General features: G+C 50.9%; 1 protein-coding gene across 6 annotated transcripts in view; it reads left to right on the top strand.

Moving 5' to 3' along the window:
- The window catches only part of KLHDC9 (kelch domain containing 9), a 71,518-nt gene that overhangs the window by 41,085 nt on the left and 10,491 nt on the right, over positions 1-19,942 (top strand). Inside the window, exon 1 of one of the 6 annotated variants that reach the window (XM_069949827.1) lies at positions 17,792-17,822. The exons of 4 other annotated variants lie outside the window; for them this stretch is intronic. The gene's annotated coding sequence lies outside the window, so the exon portion shown is untranslated. Of the gene's footprint in view, positions 1-17,791; positions 17,823-19,942 lie in introns of those variants that run through there. One more of the 6 variants, XM_069949828.1, reaches the window with a different exon arrangement.

The following is a 19,942-nucleotide window of genomic DNA, read 5'->3' as shown; positions in this document are numbered from 1 at the left end:
CATACAGTTTTTCCAAAGCCAGCACTGTGATTGACCCAGTGAGGAGCAGGAGCCATATTCTCCCCACTGTGTCAGTCATTCTTGTGGCCAGTGGCAGCATTATGCCTCCGGACACAAGAGGCTGCTCTCTGCATCGGTGATCGGCACACATGAGTGATGTGCCAACGTCACTCATGCGCTGGCCTGGTTGCAAACCTCCCCCGGTCGGCGCATCAGATGGAGCCCCCCCACCCCCCCGCATGGGACTGTGGATCAGGGTGGCCCGCATCCACCATGCCCACCCCTGCCCAAGTCACCCCTAGCTGCCCTCCCCTGCCCCAGTCACCCCAGCTGCTCCCCCTGCCCCTGTCACCCCCAGCTGCTCCCCTTCCACGCCTAGCTACTTCCCCTGCCCCTTACACCCTCAGCTGCTCCCCCTGCCCCTGTCACCCCCAGCTGCTCCCGTCACCCCCAGCTGCTCCCATGCACCTGTCACCCCCAGCTGCTCCCGTCACCCCCAACTGCTCCCATGCACCTGTCACCCCCAGCTGCTCTCCCTGCTCTTGTCACCCCCAGCTGCTCCTTCCCCTGTCACCCCAGCTGCTCCCCCTGCTCCTGTCACCCCCAGCTGCTCCTTCCCCTGTCACCCCCAGCGGCTCCCCCTGCTTCTGTCACCCCCAGCGGCTCCCCCTGCTTCTGTCACCCCCAGCGGCTCCCCCTGCTCCTGTCACCCCAGCGGCTCCCCCTGCTCCTTTCACCCCAGCTGCTCCTGTCATCCCCAGCTGCTGCCCCTGTCACCCCTAGCTGCTCCCCCTGCTCCTGTCACCCCCAGCTGCTCCCTTTGCTTCTGTCACCCCCAACTGCTCCCTTTGCTCCTGTAACCCCCAGCTGCTCCCCCGGCTCCTATAACCCCAGCTGCTCTCCTGCTCCTGTCACTGCCAGCTGCTCCCCTGCCCCTTTCACCGCCAGCTGCTCCCCTGCCCCTGTCACCCCAAGCTTCTCCCCGTGCCCCTGTCACCCCAGCCTGCTCCCCCTGCCCCTGTCACCCCAGCCTGCTCCCCCTGCCTCTGTCACCCCCAGCTGCTCCCCATGCCCCTGTCACCGCCAGCTGTTCCCCCTGCTCCTGTGCCTCCCAGCTGCTCCCCTGCCCGTCACCCTCAGCTGCTGCCCCTGTCCCTCCCAGCTGCTCCCCCGGCTCCTGTCACCCCAAGCTGCTCTCCTGCTCCTGTCAATGCCAGCTGCTCCCCCTGCCCTTGTCACCGCCAGCTGCTCCCCTGCCCCTGTCACCCCCAGCTTCTCCCCTGCCCCTGTCACCCCAGGCTGCTCCCCCTGCCCCTGTTACCCCCAGCTGTTCCCCCTGCCCCTGTCACCCCAGCTGCTCCCCCTGCTCCTTTCACCCCAGCTACTCCCCCTGCCCCAGTCACCCCCAGCTGCTCCCCTGCTCCTGTCACCCCTAGCTGCTCCCCCTGCTCCTGTCACCCCCAGGCTGCTCCCCCTGTTCCTTTCACCCCCAGGCTACTCCCCTGCTCCTGTCACCCCCAGCTGCTCCCCCTGTCACCCCTAGCTGCTCCTTCTGCCCCAATAACCCCCATCTGCTCCCCTGCCCCTGTCACCCCCAGCTGCTTCCCCTCCCCAGTCACCCCCAGCGGCTTTGCTTGTCCCAGTGACCCCCAGCTGTTCCCTCTGCCCCTGTCACCTCCATCTGTCCCCCTGCCCCTGTCACCCCCAGCTGTTCCCCTGCTCCTGTCACCCCCAGATGCTCCCCCAGCCTCTGTCTCCCCCAACTGCTCCCCCTGCTCCTGTCACCGCCAGCGGCTCCCCTGCTCCTGTCACCCCCAGCTGCTCCCCCTGCCTCTGTCACCCCCAGCTGCTCCCCTTCCACCCCAAGCTGCTGCCCCTGTCCCTCCCAGCTGCTCCCCTGCTCCTGTCACCGCCAGCTGCTCCCCCTGCCCTTGTCACCGCCAGCTGCTCCCCTGCCCCTGTCACCCCCAGCTTCTCCCCTGCCCCTGTCACCCCAGGCTGCTTCCCTGCCCCTGTCACCCCAGCTGCTCCCCCTGCTCCTTTCACCCCATCTGCTCCCCCTGCCCCAGTCACCCCCAGCTGCTCCCCTTGCTCCTGTCACCCCCAGGCTGCTCCCCCTGCTCCTTTCACCCCCCGCAGCTCCCCCTGCCCCTTTCACCCCAGCTGCTCCCCCTGCTCCTGTCACCCCCAGCTGCTCCCCTGCCCCAGTCACCCCTAGCTGTTCCCCCTGCCCCAGTCACCCCCAGCTGCTCTCCCTGCCCCAGTCACCACAGCTGCTCCCCTGCTCCTGTCACCTTAGCTGCTCCCTTTGCTCCTGTCACCCCTAGCTGCTCCCCCTGCTCCGGTCACCCCCAGGCTGCTCCCCCTGTTCCTTTCACCCCCAGGCTACTCCCCTGCCCCTGTCACCCCCAGCTGCTCCCCCTGTCACCCCCATCTGCTCCCCTGCCCCTGTCACCCCCAGCTGCTTTCCCTGCCCCCGTCACCCCCAGCTGCTCCATTTGTCCCAGTGACCCCCAGCTGTTCCCTCTGCCCCTGTCACCCCCAGCTGTTCCCCTGCTCCTGTCACCCCCAGCTGCTCCCCCAGCCTCTGTCTCCTCCAGCTGCTCCCCCTGCACCTGTCACCCTCAGCGGCTCCCCTGCTCCTGTCACCCCCAGCTGCTCCTCCTGCCTCTGTCACCCCCAGCTGCTCCCCTTCCACCCCCAGCTGCTGCCCCTGTCCCTCCCAGCTGCTCCCCTGCTCCTGTCACCGCCAGCTGCTCCCCCTGCCCTTGTCACTGCCAGCTGCTCCCCTGCCCCTGTCACCCCCAGCTTCTCCCCTGCCCCTGTCACCCCAGGCTGCTCCCCCTGCCCCTGTCACCCCAGGCTGCTCCCCCTGCCCCTGTCACCCCCAGCTGTTCCCCCTGCCCCTGTCACCCCAGCTGCTCCCCCTGCTCCTTTCACCCCAGCTGCTCCCCCTGCTTCTGTCACCCCCAGGCTGCTCCTTTCACCCCCAGCGGCTCCCCCTACCCCTGTCACCCCCAGCTGCTCCCCCTGCTCCTGTCACCCCTAGCTGTTCCCCCTGCCCCAGTCACCCCCAGCTGCTCCCCCTGCTTCTGTCACCCCCAGCTGTTCCCCTTTGTCAGCCAAAGTTGCCCTCCTGCCCCAGTCACCCCCAGCTGCCCCCCTGAGTTGTGGCCGGAGAAGTCTTTCCGATGGCCGTGTCAGATAGAGAAGAAAGCAAAAAGTGAGCGACTGCAATCAGAGAAGCTGTCACCTGTGAGTCATGAGTAACTGCACTGTAATCACTTCTATAGTGTGCAAAGCTTGTGTACCATTGGTGTCTAAATGGGTCAATGTATGGTTTGTGGTAGTGTACTGACACAGCCCCACGGTCACTACAGTACACTAGTGCAGACTTTTAAAATGCCTAGGAGCTCCCGACATCATAATGAATCCTGATGCTGGGAGCTCCCAGGTCCGGTCCGCAGAACACCGGCCGTGTATGGATGGAATTCTACAAACGTGTGAATGACCCCTTAGTCACTATGTGGTGGAAATGGTGGTGGTCACAGTGAGGTGATAAGATTTCTTTATTATGTTCAGGTATTATTGTTCTTGGTTTTCTGGATTTGTTTACTAACAGTGTGACGGTACGGTGATAATATGGTAACAGTGTGACGGTACGTTGATAATATGGTAACAGTGTGACAGTACGGTGATAATATGGTAACAGTGTGACGGTATGGTGATGATATGGTAACAGTGTGACAGTACGGTGATAATATGGTAACAGTGTGACAGTATGGTGATGATATGGTAACAGTGTGACAGTACGGTGATAATATGGTAACAGTGTGACGGTACGGTGATAATATGGTGACAGTGTGACAGTACGGTGATAATATGGTAACAGTGTGACGGTACGGTGATAATATGGTAACAGTGTGACAGTATGGTGATAATATGGTGACAGTGTGACAGTATGGTGATAATATGGTAACAGTGTGACGGTATGGTGATAATATGGTAACAGTGTGACAGTATGGTGATAATATGGTAACAGTGTGATAGTATGGTAATAATATGGTGATGGTGTGATAGTATGGTGATAATATGGTGACAGTGTGACAGTATGGTAATAATATGGTAACAGTGTGACAGTATGGTGATAATATGGTAACAGTGTGACAGTATGGTGATAATATGGTGACAGTGTGATAGTATGGTGATAATATGGTGATGGTGTGATAGTATGGTAATAATATGGTAACAGTGTGACAGTATGTATGGTGATAATATGGTGACAGTGTGATAGTATGGTGATAATATGGTAACAGTGTGACGGTATGGTGATAATATGGTAACAGTGTGATAGTATGGTGATAATATGGTGATGGTGTGATAGTATGGTGATAATATGGTAACAGTGTGATAGTATGGTGATAATATGGTGATGGTGTGATAGTATGGTAATAATATGGTGATGGTGTGATAGTATGGTGATAATATGGTAACAGTGTGAAGGTATGGTGATAATATGGTAACAGTGTGACGGTATGGTAATAATATGGTGATGGTGTGATATTATGGTGATAATATGGTGATGGTGTGACAGTATGGTGATAATATGGTGACAGTGTTACAGTATGGTAATAATATGGTGATGGTGTGACGGTATGGTGATAATATGGTAACAGTGTGACGGTATGGTGATAATATGGTGATGGTGTGACAGTATGGTAATAATATGGTGATGGTGTGACAGTATGGTAATAATATGGTGATGGTGTGATAGTATGGTGATAATATGGTGATGGTGTGATAGTATGGTGATAATATGGTAACAGTGTGACAGCATAGTGATAATATGGTGATGGTGTGATAGTATGGTGATAATATGGTAACAGTGTGACAGTATGGTGATAATATGGTGATGGTTTGATAGTATGGTAATAATATGGTAACACAGTGACGGTATGGTGATAATATGGTAACAGTGTGACAGTATGGTGATAATATGGTAATAATATGGTGATGGTGTGATAGTATGGTGATAATATGGTAACAGTGTGACAGTATGGTAATAATATGGTGATGGTGTGATAGTATGGTAATAATATGGTGATGGTGTGACGGTACGGTGATAATATGGTAACAGTGTGACAGTATGGTGATAATATGGTAACAGTGTGACAGTATGGTGATAATATGGTAACAGTGTGATAGTATGGTGATAATATGGTGATGGTGTGATAGTATGGTGATAATATGGTAACAGTGTGATAGTATGGTGATAATATGGTGATGGTGTGATAGTATGGTAATAATATGGTGATGGTGTGATAGTATGGTGATAATATGGTAACAGTGTGAAGGTATGGTGATAATATGGTAACAGTGTGACGGTATGGTAATAATATGGTGATGGTGTGATAGTATGGTGATAATATGGTAACAGTGTGACAGTATGGTGATAATATGGTAACAGTGTGACAGCATGGTGATAATATGGTGATGGTGTGATAGTATGGTGATAATATGGTGATGGTGTGACAGTATGGTGATAATATGGTGACAGTGTTACAGTATGGTAATAATATGGTGATGGTGTGACGGTATGGTGATAATATGGTAACAGTGTGACGGTATGGTGATAATATGGTGACAGTGTGACAGTATGGTAATAATATGGTGATGGTGTGATAGTATGGTGATAATATGGTAACAGTGTGACGGTATGGTGATAATATGGTAACAGTGTGACGGTATGGTGATAATATGGTAACAGTGTGACGATATGGTGATAATATGGTAACAGTGTGGAGGTACGGTGATAATATGGTAACAGTGTGACGTTATGGTGATAATATGGTAACAGTGTGACAGTATGGTGATAACAGGGGCGGTCTTGGCATTTTTGGGGCCCCAAGCAAAGTTATGTCTGGGGCCCCCCCTCTACATGCACTCCACAACAGTAGACCGCTGTGTGCTGCCCCCAATAGTATATACCCCTTGTGCGCTACCGCCAGTAGTAAATACCCTTTGTGTGCTGCCCCCAATAGTATATACCCCTTGTGTCCTGCCCCAGTAGTATATACCCCTTGTGTGCTTCCCCCAGTAGTGTATAGACCCCTGTGTGCTCCCCCAGTTATATATAGCCCCCGTGTGCTCCCCCAGAAGTATATAGACCTCCTGAGTGCTGCCCCAGTTGTATATAGACCCCCTGTGTGCTGCCCCCAGTCGTACTAACCACTGTGCGCTGCCCCCAGTTGTATATACCCCCTGTGTGCTCCCCCACTAGTATATAGCCCGCCTGTGTGCTCCCTCAGTGGTATTTAGCCCCCCTGTGTGCTCCCCCACTTGGATATAGACCTCCTGTGTGCTCCCCCACTTGGATATAGACCCCTGTGTAGTCCTCCAGTAGTATATAGACTCCTGTGTGCTCCTACAGCAGTATATAGACCCCTTGTGTGCTGCCCCTAGTATACAGACCCCTATGTGCTCCCCCAGTTATATATAGACCCCCTGTGTGCTGCCCCCAGTAGTATATAGACCCCCTGTGTGCCTCACCAGTAGTATAGACCTCCTGTATGTTCCTACAGTAGTATATAGACCCCCTGTGTGCCCCACCAGTAGTATTTAAACCCCTGTGTGCTCTCCCAGTAGTATACAGACCCCTGTGTTCTCCCCCAGTTATATATAGACCCCCTGTGTGTCTCACCAGTAGTATAAAGACCCCCTGTATGTTCCCTCAGTAGTATATCGACTGCCTGTGTGCCCCACCAGTAGTATATAGACCCCCTGTGTGCTCCCCCAGTAGTATATAGCCCCCCCTGTGTTCTCCCCCACTTGGATATAGACCTCCTGTGTGCTCCCCCAGTTTTATATAGACCCCATTCTGCTGCCCCAAGTAGTATATAGACCCCCCTGTGTGCTGCCCCCAATAGTATATAGACCCCTCTGTGAAGCCCCAGTAGTCTATAGCCCCCCTGTGTGCTCCCCCTGGTATATAGCCCCCGTGTGTGCTCCCCCCGTTTATATATTCCCCCGCTGTGCGCTCCCCCAGTTAAACAGACCTCTGTGTGCTCCCGCTCCCATATAGCATATAACACAATAAAACAAACACTTACACTCACCTGGGTCTGGGCGTCTCCTCTTCTCTTCAATCTTGTGGCCGTAGGAAGGGTTTTCCCTGCGATCACAAGAGGCCGCACTCCCCTTGTCCTGGCGCCGATGCTCCAGTGATGTCACTGGAGCGACAGCACCACAAGGACAAAGCTGCCACTTGTGACCGCAGGAAAAACCCTTCCTGCGCCACAAGAGTGACTGACAGGAAGGGAGCCAATGGCTCCTGCCCTGTCAGTTCTGCTGCTGCATGTAACTATGAGCGCTCATTACGAGTGCTCATAGTTACAGTTCAGATCGCAGAAGCGAGCGGGGCAGCGGCCCTGTCCAGCGGTCTTGAGCACAAGAGCGGGGTGTGGGGCCCCCCTGGTGTTGGGGGCCCCAAGCGATCGCTTGGGGTGCTTTGTGCCGAAGACCGCTACTGGGTGATAATATGGTGATGGTGTGATAGTATGGTGATAATATGGTAACAGTGTGACAGCATGGTGATAATATGGTGATGGTGTGATAGTATGGTGATAATATGGTAACAGTGTGACAGCATGGTGATGGTGTGATAGTATGGTGATAATATGGTAACAGTGTGAAGGTATGGTGATAATATGGTAACAGTGTGACAGCATGGTGATAATATGGTGATGGTGTGATAGTATGGTGATAATATGGTAACACAGTGACGGTATGGTGATAATATGGTAACAGTGTGACGGTATTAGTGCTGTTCTTGGGTCACTTCCCTACACTGATCCCCCACAGATCTATATATTCTTATATGCCACAAAGTATCCAGTGTATAATGCACCTAGGACCCAACTACAACAGCTACATGCACTACAACTCCCAGCATGTACTGACAGTCTTCAGCCCTCAGGATATGCTGGAAGTTGTAGTACAGTGTAGACAGATGTATCGCTGGACCTTCAGGGCTGATGGTTGTGACCCACAGATTGCAGCCGACAGGAGACTCTGCACACAGTGATTTATTAAAGGGTTGTCCTCTCAGAAACTACAACTCCCAGCATACACTGAGAGCTGTATAAATGTAGGGGGTTCTGAGATATTTAGTGCGACTGAAAATGTTATTCACAAGGATTTGTCACAGATACAGATGAACCCAGGGAAGGAGCGGAGTCAGCATGTCGTGTCTCACTGGTTTTATATTGGTGGGCCCCAAGGATCATTTCCTCTGGTGGGCCCCAGGTACCCCAGTCCGACACCGCCAGTCTCTTGTACACTGTCAGTCTCTGAGTTCTCCAGGTAGGGGGCAGTGTGTAGTCTCTCTGCAGTCTCTGGGTTCTCCAGGTAGGGGGCAGTGTGTAGTATTTCTGCAGTCTCTGGGTTCTCCAGGTAGGGGGCAGTGTGTAGTATTTCTGCAGTCTCTGGGTTCTCCAGGTAGGGGGCAGTGTGTAGTATTTCTGCAGTCTCTGGGTTCTCCAGGTAGGGGGCAGTGTGTAGTCTCTCTGCAGTCTCTGGGTTCTCCAGGTAGGGGGCAGTGTGTAGTCTCTCTGCGGTCTCTGTGTTCTCCAGGTAGGGGGCAGTGTGTAGTATTTCTGCGGTCTCTGGGTTCTCCAGGTAGGGGGCAGTGTGTAGTATTTCTGCAGTCTCTGGGTTCTCCAGGTAGGGGGCAGTGTGTAGTATTTCTGCAGTCTCTGGGTTCTCCAGGTAGGGGGCAGTGTGTAGTATTTCTGCAGTCTCTGGGTTCTCCAGGTAGGGGGCAGTGTGTAGTATTTCTGCAGTCTCTGGGTTCTCCAGGTAGGGGGCAGTGTGTAGTCTCTCTGCGGTCTCTGGGTTCTCCAGGTAGGGGGCAGTGTGTAGTCTCTCTGCGGTCTCTGGGTTCTCCAGGTAGGGGGCAGTGTGTAGTATTTCTGCAGTCTCTGGGTTCTCCAGGTAGGGGGCAGTGTGTAGTATTTCTGCAGTCTCTGGGTTCTCCAGGTAGGGGGCAGTGTGTAGTCTCTCTGCAGTCTCTGGGTTCTCCAGGTAGGGGGCAGTGTGTAGTCTCTCTGCAGTCTCTGGGTTCTCCAGGTAGGGGGCAGTGTGTAGTCTCTCTGCAGTCTCTGGGTTCTCCAGGTAGGGGGCAGTGTGTAGTCTCTCTGCAGTCTCTGGGTTCTCCAGGTAGGGGGCAGTGTGTAGTCTCTCTGCAGTCTCTGGGTTCTCCAGGTAGGGGGCAGTGTGTAGTCTCTCTGCAGTCTCTGGGTTCTCCAAGTAGGGGGCAGTGTGTAGTTTCTCTGCAGTCTCTAGGTTCTCCAGGTAGGGGTCAGTGTGTAGTCTCTCTGCAGTCTCTGGGTTCTCCAGGTAGGGGGCAGTGTGTAGTATTTCTGCAGTCTCTGGGTTCTTCAGGTAGGGGGCAGTGTAGTCTCTCTGCGGTCTCTGTGTTCTCCAGGTAGGGGGCAGTGTGTAGTATTTCTGCGGTCTCTGGGTTCTCCAGGTAGGGGGCAGTGTGTAGTATTTCTGCGGTCTCTGGGTTCTCCAGGTAGGGGGCAGTGTGTAGTATTTCTGCAGTCTCTGGGTTCTCCAGGTAGGGGGCAGTGTGTAGTATTTCTGCAGTCTCTGGGTTCTCCAGGTAGGGGGCAGTGTGTAGTCTGTCTGCGGTCTCTGTGTTCTCCAGGTAGGGGGCAGTGTGTGGTCTCTCTGCGGTCTCTGAGTTCTCCAAGTAGGGGGCAGTGTGTAGTTTCTCTGCAGTCTCTGGGTTCTCCAGGTAGGGGGCAGTGTGTAGTCTCTCTGCGGTCTCTGGGTTCTCCAGGTAGGGGGCAGTGTGTAGTCTCTCTGCAGTCTCTGGGTTCTCCAGGTAGGGGGCAGTGTGTAGTCTCTCTGCAGTCTCTAGGTTCTCCAGGTAGGGGGCAGTGTGTAGTCTCTCTGCAGTCTCTGGGTTCTCCAGGTAGGGGGCAGTGTGTAGTCTCTCTGCAGTCTCTGGGTTCTCCAGGTAGGGGGCAGTGTGTAGTCTCTCTGCAGTCTCTGGGTTCTCCAGGTAGGGGGCAGTGTGTAGTCTCTCTGCAGTCTCTGGGTTCTCCAGGTAGGGGGCAGTGTGTAGTTTCTCTGCAGTCTCTGGGTTCTCCAGGTAGGGGGCAGTGTGTAGTCTCTCTGCAGTCTCTGGGTTCTCCAGGTAGGGGTCAGTGTGTAGTATTTCTGCAGTCTCTGAGTTCTCCAGGTAGGGGGCAGTGTGTGGTCTCTCTGAAGTCTCTGGGTTCTCCAGGTAGGGGGCAGTGTGTAGTCTCTCGGCAGTCTCTGGGTTCTCCAGGTAGGGGGCAGTGTGTAGTCTCTCTGCAGTCTCTGAGTTCTCCAGGTAGGGGGCAGTGTGTAGTCTCTCTGCAGTCTCTGAGTTCTCCAGGTAGGGGGCAGTGTGTAGTCTCTCTGCAGTCTCTGAGTTCTCCAGGTAGGGGGCAGTGTGTAGTCTCTCGGCAGTCTCTGGGTTCTCCAGGTAGGGGGCAGTGTGTAGTCTCTCTGCAGTCTCTGAGTTCTCCAGGTAGGGGGCAGTGTGTGGTCTCTCGGCAGTCTCTGGGTTCTCCAGGTAGGGGTCAGTGTGTAGTATTTCTGCAGTCTCTGAGTTCTCCAGGTAGGGGGCAGTGTGTGGTCTCTCTGAAGTCTCTGGGTTCTCCAGGTAGGGGGCAGTGTGTAGTCTCTCTGCAGTCTCTGGGTTCTCCAGGTAGGGGGCAGTGTGTAGTCTCTCTGCAGTCTCTGGGTTCTCCAGGTAGGGGGCAGTGTGTGGTCTCTCTGAAGTCTCTGGGTTCTCCAGGTAGGGGTCAGTGTGTAGTATTTCTGCAGTCTCTGAGTTCTCCAGGTAGGGGGCAGTGTGTGGTCTCTCTGAAGTCTCTGGGTTCTCCAGGTAGGGGGCAGTGTGTAGTCTCTCGGCAGTCTCTGGGTTCTCCAGGTAGGGGGCAGTGTGTAGTCTCTCTGCAGTCTCTGAGTTCTCCAGGTAGGGGGCAGTGTGTAGTCTCTCTGCAGTCTCTGAGTTCTCCAGGTAGGGGGCAGTGTGTAGTCTCTCGGCAGTCTCTGGATTCTCCAGGTAGGGGGCAGTGTGTAATCTCTCTGCAGTCTCTTGAGTTCTCCAGGTAGGGGGCAGTGTGTAGTATTTCTGCAATCTCTGGGTTCTCCAGGTAGGGGGCAGTGTGTAGTCTCTGTGTATGTGTGGAGTGTGTGTGGAGTGTGAAGGGTATGTATGGAGTCTAAAGAGTATGTGTGGAGTGTAAGTAGTATGTATGGAGTACAAGGAGTATGTATTGAGTGTGAGGAGTATGTATGGAGTATGAGGAGTATGTGTGGAGTGTAAGGAGTATGTGTGGAGTGTGAGGAGTATGTGTGGAATATAAGTAGTTTGTGTGGAGTGTGAGGAGTATGTATGGAGTATAAGGAGTATGTGTGAAGTGTGAGGAGTATGTATGGAGTATGAGGAGTCTGTGTGAAGTGTGAGGAGTATGTATGGAGTATAAGGGGTATGTATGGAGTGTGAGGAGTATGTATGGAGTGTGAGGAGTGTGTGGAGTATGAGGAGTATGTATGGAGTATAAGGAGTATGTGTTAAGTGTGAGGAGTATGTATGGAGTATGAGGAGTATGTATGGAGTAAAAGGGGTATGTATGGAGTGTGAGGAGTATGTGTGGAGTATGAGGAGTATGTGTGGAGGATAAGGAGTATGTATGGAGTGTGAGGAGTATAAGGAGTCTAAAGAGCATGTGTGGAGTGTGAGGAGTATAAGGAGTCTAAAGAGCATGTGTGGAGTGTGAGGAGTATGTATGAAGTATAAGGGGTATGTATGGAGTGGGAGGAGTATGTATGGAGTATGGAGTGTGAGGAGTATAAGGAGTATGTATGCAGTGTGAGGAGTATAAGGAGTATGTATGCAGTGTGAGGAGTATAAGGAGTCTAAAGAGTATGTGTGGAGTGTGAGGAGTATGTATGGAGTATAAGGAGTATGTGTGGAGTATGAGGAGTATGTATGGAGTATAAGGAGTATGTGTGGAGTGTGAGGAGTATGTATGGAGTGTGTGGAGTGTGAGGAGTATGTGTGGAGTGTGAGGAGTATGTGTGGAGTGTGAGGAGTATGTGTGGAGTATGTGTGGAGTGAGGAGTATGTATTGAGTGTGTGTAGAGTATGTGAGGAGTATGTATGGAGTGTGTGGAGTATGTGTGGAGTGTGAGGAGTATGTATGGAGTATGTGTGGAGTGTGAGGAGTATGTATGGAGTATAAGGAGTATGTGGAGTGTGAGGAGTATGTATGGAGTGTGAGGAGTATGTATGGAGTGTGAGGAGTATGTGTGGAGTGTGAGGAGTATGTGTGGAGTATGTGTGGAGTGAGGAGTATGTATTGAGTGTGTGTAGAGTATGTGAGGAGTATGTATAGAGTGTGTGGAGTATGTGTGTAGTGTGAGGAGTATGTATGGAGTGTGAGGAGTATGTATGGAGTATGTATGGAGTGTGTGGAGTGTGAGGAGTATGTGTGGAGTGTGAGGAGTTTGTGTGGAGTGTGAGGAGTATGTATGGAGTGTGAAGAGTATGTATGGAGTGTGTGGAGTATGTGAGGAGTGTGTGGAGTGTGAGGAGTATGTATGGAGTATGTGTGGAGTGTGAGGAGTATATATGGAGTGTGAGGAGTATGTATGGAGTGTGAAGACTATGTGTGGAGTGTGAGGAGTATGTATGGAGTGTGAGGAGTATGTGTGGAGTGTGAGGAGTATGTGTGGAGTGTGAGGAGTATGTGTGGAGTGTGAGGAGTATGTATGGAGTGTGTGGAGTATGTGTGGAGTGTGAGGAGTATGTATGGAGTGTGAGGAGTATGTATGGAGTATGTATGGAGTGTGTGGAGTATGTGTGGAGTGTGAGGAGTATGTATGAAGTGTGTGGAGTGTGAGGAGTATGTATGGAGTGTGAGGAGTATGTATGGAGTGTGAGGAGTATGTGTGGAGTGTGAGGAGTATGTGTGGAGTGTGAGGAGTATGTGTGGAGTGTGAGGAGTATGTGTGGAGTGTGAGGAGTATGTATGGAGTGTGAGGAGTATGTATGGAGTATGTATGGAGTGTGTGGAGTGTGAGGAGTATGTGTGGAGTGTGAGGAGTATGTGTGGAGTGTGAGGAGTATGTGTGGAGTGTGAGGAGTATGTGTGGAGTATGTGTGGAGTGAGGAGTATGTATTGAGTGTGTGTAGAGTATGTGAGGAGTATGTATGGAGTGTGTGGAGTATGTGTGGAGTGTGAGGAGTATGTATGGAGTATGTGTGGAGTGTGAGGAGTATGTATGGAGTATAAGGAGTATGTGGAGTGTGAGGAGTATGTATGGAGTGTGAGAAGTATGTATGGAGTGTGAGGAGTATGTGTGGAGTGTGAGGAGTATGTGTGGAGTATGTGTGGAGTGAGGAGTATGTATTGAGTGTGTGTAGAGTATGTGAGGAGTATGTATAGAGTGTGTGGAGTATGTGTGTAGTGTGAGGAGTATGTATGGAGTGTGAGGAGTATGTATGGAGTATGTATGGAGTGTGTGGAGTGTGAGGAGTATGTGTGGAGTGTGAGGAGTATGTATGGAGTGTGAGGAGTATGTATGGAGTATGTATGGAGTGTGTGGAGTATGTGTGGAGTGTGAGGAGTATGTATGAAGTGTGTGGAGTGTGAGGAGTATGTATGGAGTGTGAGGAGTATGTATGGAGTGTGAGGAGTATGTGTGGAGTGTGAGGAGTATGTGTGGAGTGTGAGGAGTATGTATGGAGTGTGTGGAGTGTGAGGAGTATGTATGGAGTGTGACGAGTATGTATGGAGTGTGTGGAGTGTGAGGAGTATGTATGGAGTGTGTGGAGTGTGAGGAGTATGTATGGAGTGTGAGGAGTATGTGTGGAGTGTGAGGAGTATGTATGGAGTGTGTGGAGTGTGAGGAGTATGTATGGAGTGTGACAAGTATGTATGGAGTGTGTGGAGTGTGAGGAGTATGTATGGAGTGTGTGGAGTGTGAGGAGTATGTATGGAGTGTGAGGAGTATGTGTGGAGTGTGAGGAGTATGTATGGAGTGTGTGGAGTGTGAGGAGTATGTATGGAGTGTGTGGAGTGTGAGGAGTATGTGTGGAGTGTGAGGAGTATGTATGGAGTGTGTGGAGTGTGAGGAGTATGTGTGGAGTGTGAGGAGTATGTATGGAGTGTGTGGAGTGTGAGGAGTATGTATGGAGTGTGTGGAGTGTGAGGAGTATGTATGGAGTGTGTGGAGTGTGAGGAGTATGTATGGAGTGTGTGGAGTGTGAGGAGTATGTGTGGAGTGTGAGGAGTATGTATGGAGTGTGTGGAGTGTGAGGAGTATGTATGGAGTGTGTGGAGTGTGAGGAGTATGTGTGGAGTGTGAGGAGTATGTGTGGAGTGTGAGGAGTATGTATGGAGTGTGAGGAGTATGTATGGAGTGTGTGGAGTGTAAGGAGTATGTATGGAGTGTGAGGAGTATGTGTGGAGTGTGAGGAGTATGTGTGGAGTGTGAGGAGTATGTATGGAGTGTGTGGAGTGTGAGGAGTATGTATGGAGTGTGAGGAGTATGTGTGGAGTGTGAGGAGTATGTATGGAGTGTGAGGAGTATGTATGGAGTGTGTGGAGTGTGAGGAGTATGTATGGAGTGTGTGGAGTGTGAGGAGTATGTATGGAGTGTGTGGAGTGTGAGGAGTATGTATGGAGTGTGTGGAGTGTGAGGAGTATGTATGGAGTGTGAGGAGTATGTGTGGAGTGTGTGGAGTGTGAGGAGTATGTATGGAGTATGTGTGGAGTGTGAGGAGTATGTATGGAGTGTGTGGAGTGTGAGGAGTATGTATGGAGTGTGAGGAGTATGTGTGGAGTGTGAGGAGTATGTGTGGAGTGTGAGGAGTATGTATGGAGTGTGTGGAGTGTGAGGAGTATGTATGGAGTGTGAGGAGTATGTGTGGAGTGTGAGGAGTATGTATGGAGTGTGAGGAGTATGTATGGAGTGTGAGGAGTATGTATGGAGTGTGTGGAGTGTGAGGAGTATGTATGGAGTGTGTGGAGTGTGAGGAGTATGTATGGAGTGTGTGGAGTGTGAGGAGTATGTATGGAGTGTGTGGAGTGTGAGGAGTATGTATGGAGTGTGAGGAGTATGTGTGGAGTGTGTGGAGTGTGAGGAGTATGTATGGAGTATGTGTGGAGTGTGAGGAGTATGTATGGAGTGTGTGGAGTGTGTGGAGTGTGAGGAGTATGTATGGAGTGTGTGGAGTGTGAGGAGTATGTATGGAGTGTGTGGAGTGTGAGGAGTATGTATGGAGTGTGTGGAGTGTGAGGAGTATGTATGGAGTGTGTGGAGTGTGAGGAGTATGTATGGAGTGTGTGGAGTGTGAGGAGTATGTATGGAGTGTGAGGAGTATGTATGGAGTGTGTGGAGTGTGTGGAGTGTGAGGAGTATGTATGGAGTGTGTGGAGTGTGAGGAGTATGTATGGAGTGTGTGGAGTGTGAGGAGTATGTATGGAGTGTGTGGAGTGTGAGGAGTATGTATGGAGTGTGTGGAGTGTGAGGAGTATGTATGGAGTGTGTGGAGTGTGAGGAGTATGTATGGAGTGTGTGGAGTGTGAGGAGTATGTATGGAGTATGTGTGGAGTGTGAGGAGTATGTATGGAGTGTGTGGAGTGTGAGGAGTGTGTGGAGTGTGAGGAGTATGTATGGAGTGTGTGGAGTGTAAGGAGTATGTGTATGAGGGGTTTGTAAGAAAAATCTCTGTTGCGGGGTGGAACAATGCCTTATTTTCAATGGGATCCCGGCCGGAGTGTATACACACCGTATACGCTCCGGCCGGAATCCCGTGAGGTCCCACAAATAACTGACATGTCAGTTTTCTGCGGCCGCAATTCAATGAATTGCGGCCATAGGAAACCCTGTCAGTTCACACTATAAAGCGAGCGGCTCCGGCCGCTCGCTCTATAGTGTGCAGGGGGAAGCTCTGATGCAGGCGCGCGCTGATGCTCCTGCATCAGAGCTCTGCGGCCGGACAGATCATCCAGCTGGTACTTAAGTACCGGCCGGGATGATTCGGGCAGAGACCGGCCGTTCCGTGACCTGGCGGGTCTCATACGTAGTGTGAACATAGCCTAAGGATGCATGCACACTACAGAATCAGCGCTTATGACCCGCTGCGGATTCCGTTGCTCGTACCCACTCGCGGCGGCGCACATCTCCACCTGTGCCATAAACACCAGTTTATGGATGGGCCGATTCCACCGTCCACCAAAAGAATTAACATTTCTTTCGACGGATGGCGGAATCCGTCTGTGCCTAGAATGGAGTCCATGGCACTGGTCGAGATGTGCGCGGCCGCAAGCAGGGGCCAGCGACGGAATCCGCAGTGGATTTTCCGCGCGTATTCCATAGTGTTCATGCACCCTAACCCAGTGAGTGACAAGCCCTAATGGCAGCCACATTGACTTAAAGGGGTTATCCAGTGCTACAAAAACATGGCCACTATTGCACAACCCTTGTCTTCTGGTTGGGTGGGGTTTGGAACTCAGTTCAATTAAAGTAAATGGAGCTTAATTGCAAACCACACCTGACCTGGAGACAAGAGAGGAGGACAAGTGGCCATGTTCTTGTAGCGCTGGATAACCCCTTTAATAAGAGGAGAATATGTGCATAATGGAGCTGTCCTGGTATTAATATATCAGATCCTGGCGAGGGAATAAAGGGGGAGCGGAGGGAGGGAGGGTCTCATCCACAAGATCGACTTTAATATGGAGGGAATTTCTATGTAAGTATACATTGCAGATGCACACAGAACACCAAGGGCTAAGGAAATGTCTGAGAATGTGTCACCATCTACTGGTCTCCAAGGGTACTGCACAGTATTACTTCTGCATCCTCAGTATTTATGGACAGTGCACAGTACCACTTCTCCTGTCCTGTATGCTGGGTGTAATCCTCGGTATATATATATATATATATATATATATATATACAGTGCACAGTACCACTTCTCCTGTCCTGTATGCTGGGTGTAATCCTCGGTGTGTATATATATATATATATATATATATATATATATATATATATATATATATATATATATACACAGTGCACAGTAGCACTTCTCCTGTCCTGTATGCTGGGTGTAATCCTCAGTATATATATATATATATATATATATATATATATACAGTGCACAGTACCACTTTTCCTGTATGCTGGGTGTAATCCTCAGTATATATATATATACAGTGCACAGTACCACTTTTCCTGTATGCTGGGTGTAATCCTCGGTGTGTATATATATATATATATATATATATATATATATACAGTGCACAGTACCACTTTTCCTGTATGCTGGGTGTAATCCTCAGTATGTATATATATATATATATATATATATATACAGTGCACAGTACCACTTTTCCTGTATGCTGGGTGTAATCCTCAGTATGTGTATATATATATATATATATATATATATATATATATATATATATATATATATATATATATATCAGTGCACAGTACCACTTTTCCTGTATGCTGGGTGTAATCCTCAGTATGTATGTATATATATATATATATATATATATATATATATATATATATACAGTGCACAGTACCACTTTTCCTGTATGCTGGGTGTAATCCTCAGTATATATGGGCAGTGCCCAGCAGCACTTCCCGCTCAGTACTGCCCTGTCTAGCACATGGTTTATGTACAGCGGTTGCTGTGGAGATGTGGGCGTGCTCAGGACGTTGCATGGTCTCGCGGTGACAGTGCGGTGACGGATCAGGTGAGTGAGTGTTTTTCTCCCTCCTGATTTAACCCCTTGTCTGCCAGCCAGTCTTGTTTGTTAACTGCTGAGGGTCTTTTCACAGGGGGGTGCAGTCTCCCATCAGACATAATACATAGCTGGGTTATCAGGCAATGCTGGGGTAGGTGGGTGGGAATGTCCCAGTGCTATGAAGGGTTCATCTCATTGGAATTGCTGACATTACTTTCTTCTCACACAGTGAATACGTCCCCCCCTTCGGGTGACGCTGTTGTTTGAAGGATGCCGCCCTGCATAATGCCTTCTCTTTATATTAAAATTAGGACACAAGTGTGAGGCACCCACATACTACATCTTCACCTAAAGGATACTGTACACTACACCACACCCGTCCACTACAGCTTCACCTACAGAACAATGTACACTATACCACACCCATCCACTACAGCTCCATCTATTGGACACTGTGCACTATACTACACCTGTCCACTACAGCTTCACCTACAGAACCCTGTACACTACACCACACCCGTCCACTACAGCTTCACCTACAGAATGTACACTATACCACACCCATCCACTACAGCTCCATCTATTGGACACTGTGCACTATACTACACCTGTCCACTACAGCTTCACCTACAGAACCCTGTACACTACACCACACCCATCCACTACAGCTTCACCTACAGAACCCTGTACACTACACCACACCCGTCTACTACAGCTTCACCTACAGAACACTGTACACTACACCACACCCGTCCACTACAGCTCATCTACAGGACACTGTATACCACACTACACCTTTCCACTACAGCTCCATCTACTAGACACTGTGCACTACACTCAGTAGCGGTCTTTGGCACCAAGCACCCCAAGCAATCGCTTGGGGCCCCCAACATCCAGGGGGGCCACCACGCCCTGCTCTTATATTGTGCTCAAGACCGCTAGACAGGGCCGCTGCCCCGCTCGCTGCTGTGATCTGAACTGTAACTATGAGCACTCGTAATGAGTTACATGCAGCAGCAGCACTGACAGGGTGGAAGCCATTGGCTCCCTTCCTGTCAGTCACTCTTGTGGCCACAGGAAGTGTTTTCTCTGCGGTCACAAGTGGCCGCTCTGTCCTTGTGGTGTCGGTGCTCCAGTGACATCACTGGAGCATCGGCGCCAGGACAAGGGGAGCGCGGCCACAAGAGTAAAAAGAAGAGGAGACGCCCGGACCCAGGTGAGTATAAGTGTTTGTTTTATAGTGTTATATACTATATGGGAGGGGGAGCACACAGGGGCCTGTGTAACTGGGGGAGCGCACAGCGGGGGTCTATATAAATGGGGGGAGCACACAGTGGGGCTATATAACAGGGGGAGCACACAGGGGGGCTTTATATAACTGGGGGAGCACACGGGGGCTATAGAATACTGGGGCTTCACAGAGGGGTCTATATACTACTTGGGTCAGCACACAGCTCACCTACAGAACACCGTACACCACACTATACCTGTCCACTACAGCTCCACCTACAGGACAGTCTAACTACAGCTCCATCTACTGGACAATGTGCACTACACCTGTCCAATACAGCTCCATCTACTGGACACTGTACACTGCACTACACCTGTCAACTACAACTTAATCTACTGGACAATGTGCACTACACTACACCCTCTAACTACAGCTCCACCTACAGAACACGGTGCACTGCACTACACTACACCGGCCCAATACAGCTCCATCTACAGGACACCATACACTACACCCTCTAACTACAGCTCCATCTACTGGACAATGTGCACTACACCTGTCCAATACAGCTCCATCTACAGGACACCGTCCACTGCACTACACCTGTCCAATACAGCTCCATCTGCTGGACACCGTACACTACACTACACCCGCCCACTACAGCTTCATCTACAGGACACCATATACTGCACTACACCTGTCAAATACAGCTCCATCTATTGGACACCGTACACTACACTACACCTGTCCAATACAGCTCCATCTACAGGACACCGTGCACTACACTACACCCTCTTACTACAGCTCAATCTACTTGACAGTGTGCACTACACTACAGCCGCCCACTACCGCTTCATCTACAGGACCCTGTATACTGCACTCTATCTGTCCAATACAA

Source organism: Dendropsophus ebraccatus, chromosome 13, assembly GCF_027789765.1.
Source record: "Dendropsophus ebraccatus isolate aDenEbr1 chromosome 13, aDenEbr1.pat, whole genome shotgun sequence".
Classification (NCBI taxonomy): domain Eukaryota; kingdom Metazoa; phylum Chordata; class Amphibia; order Anura; family Hylidae; genus Dendropsophus; species Dendropsophus ebraccatus.
The sequence above is the reverse complement of the archived record's forward strand: the minus strand, read 5'-3'. Positions and strand labels throughout refer to the sequence as shown.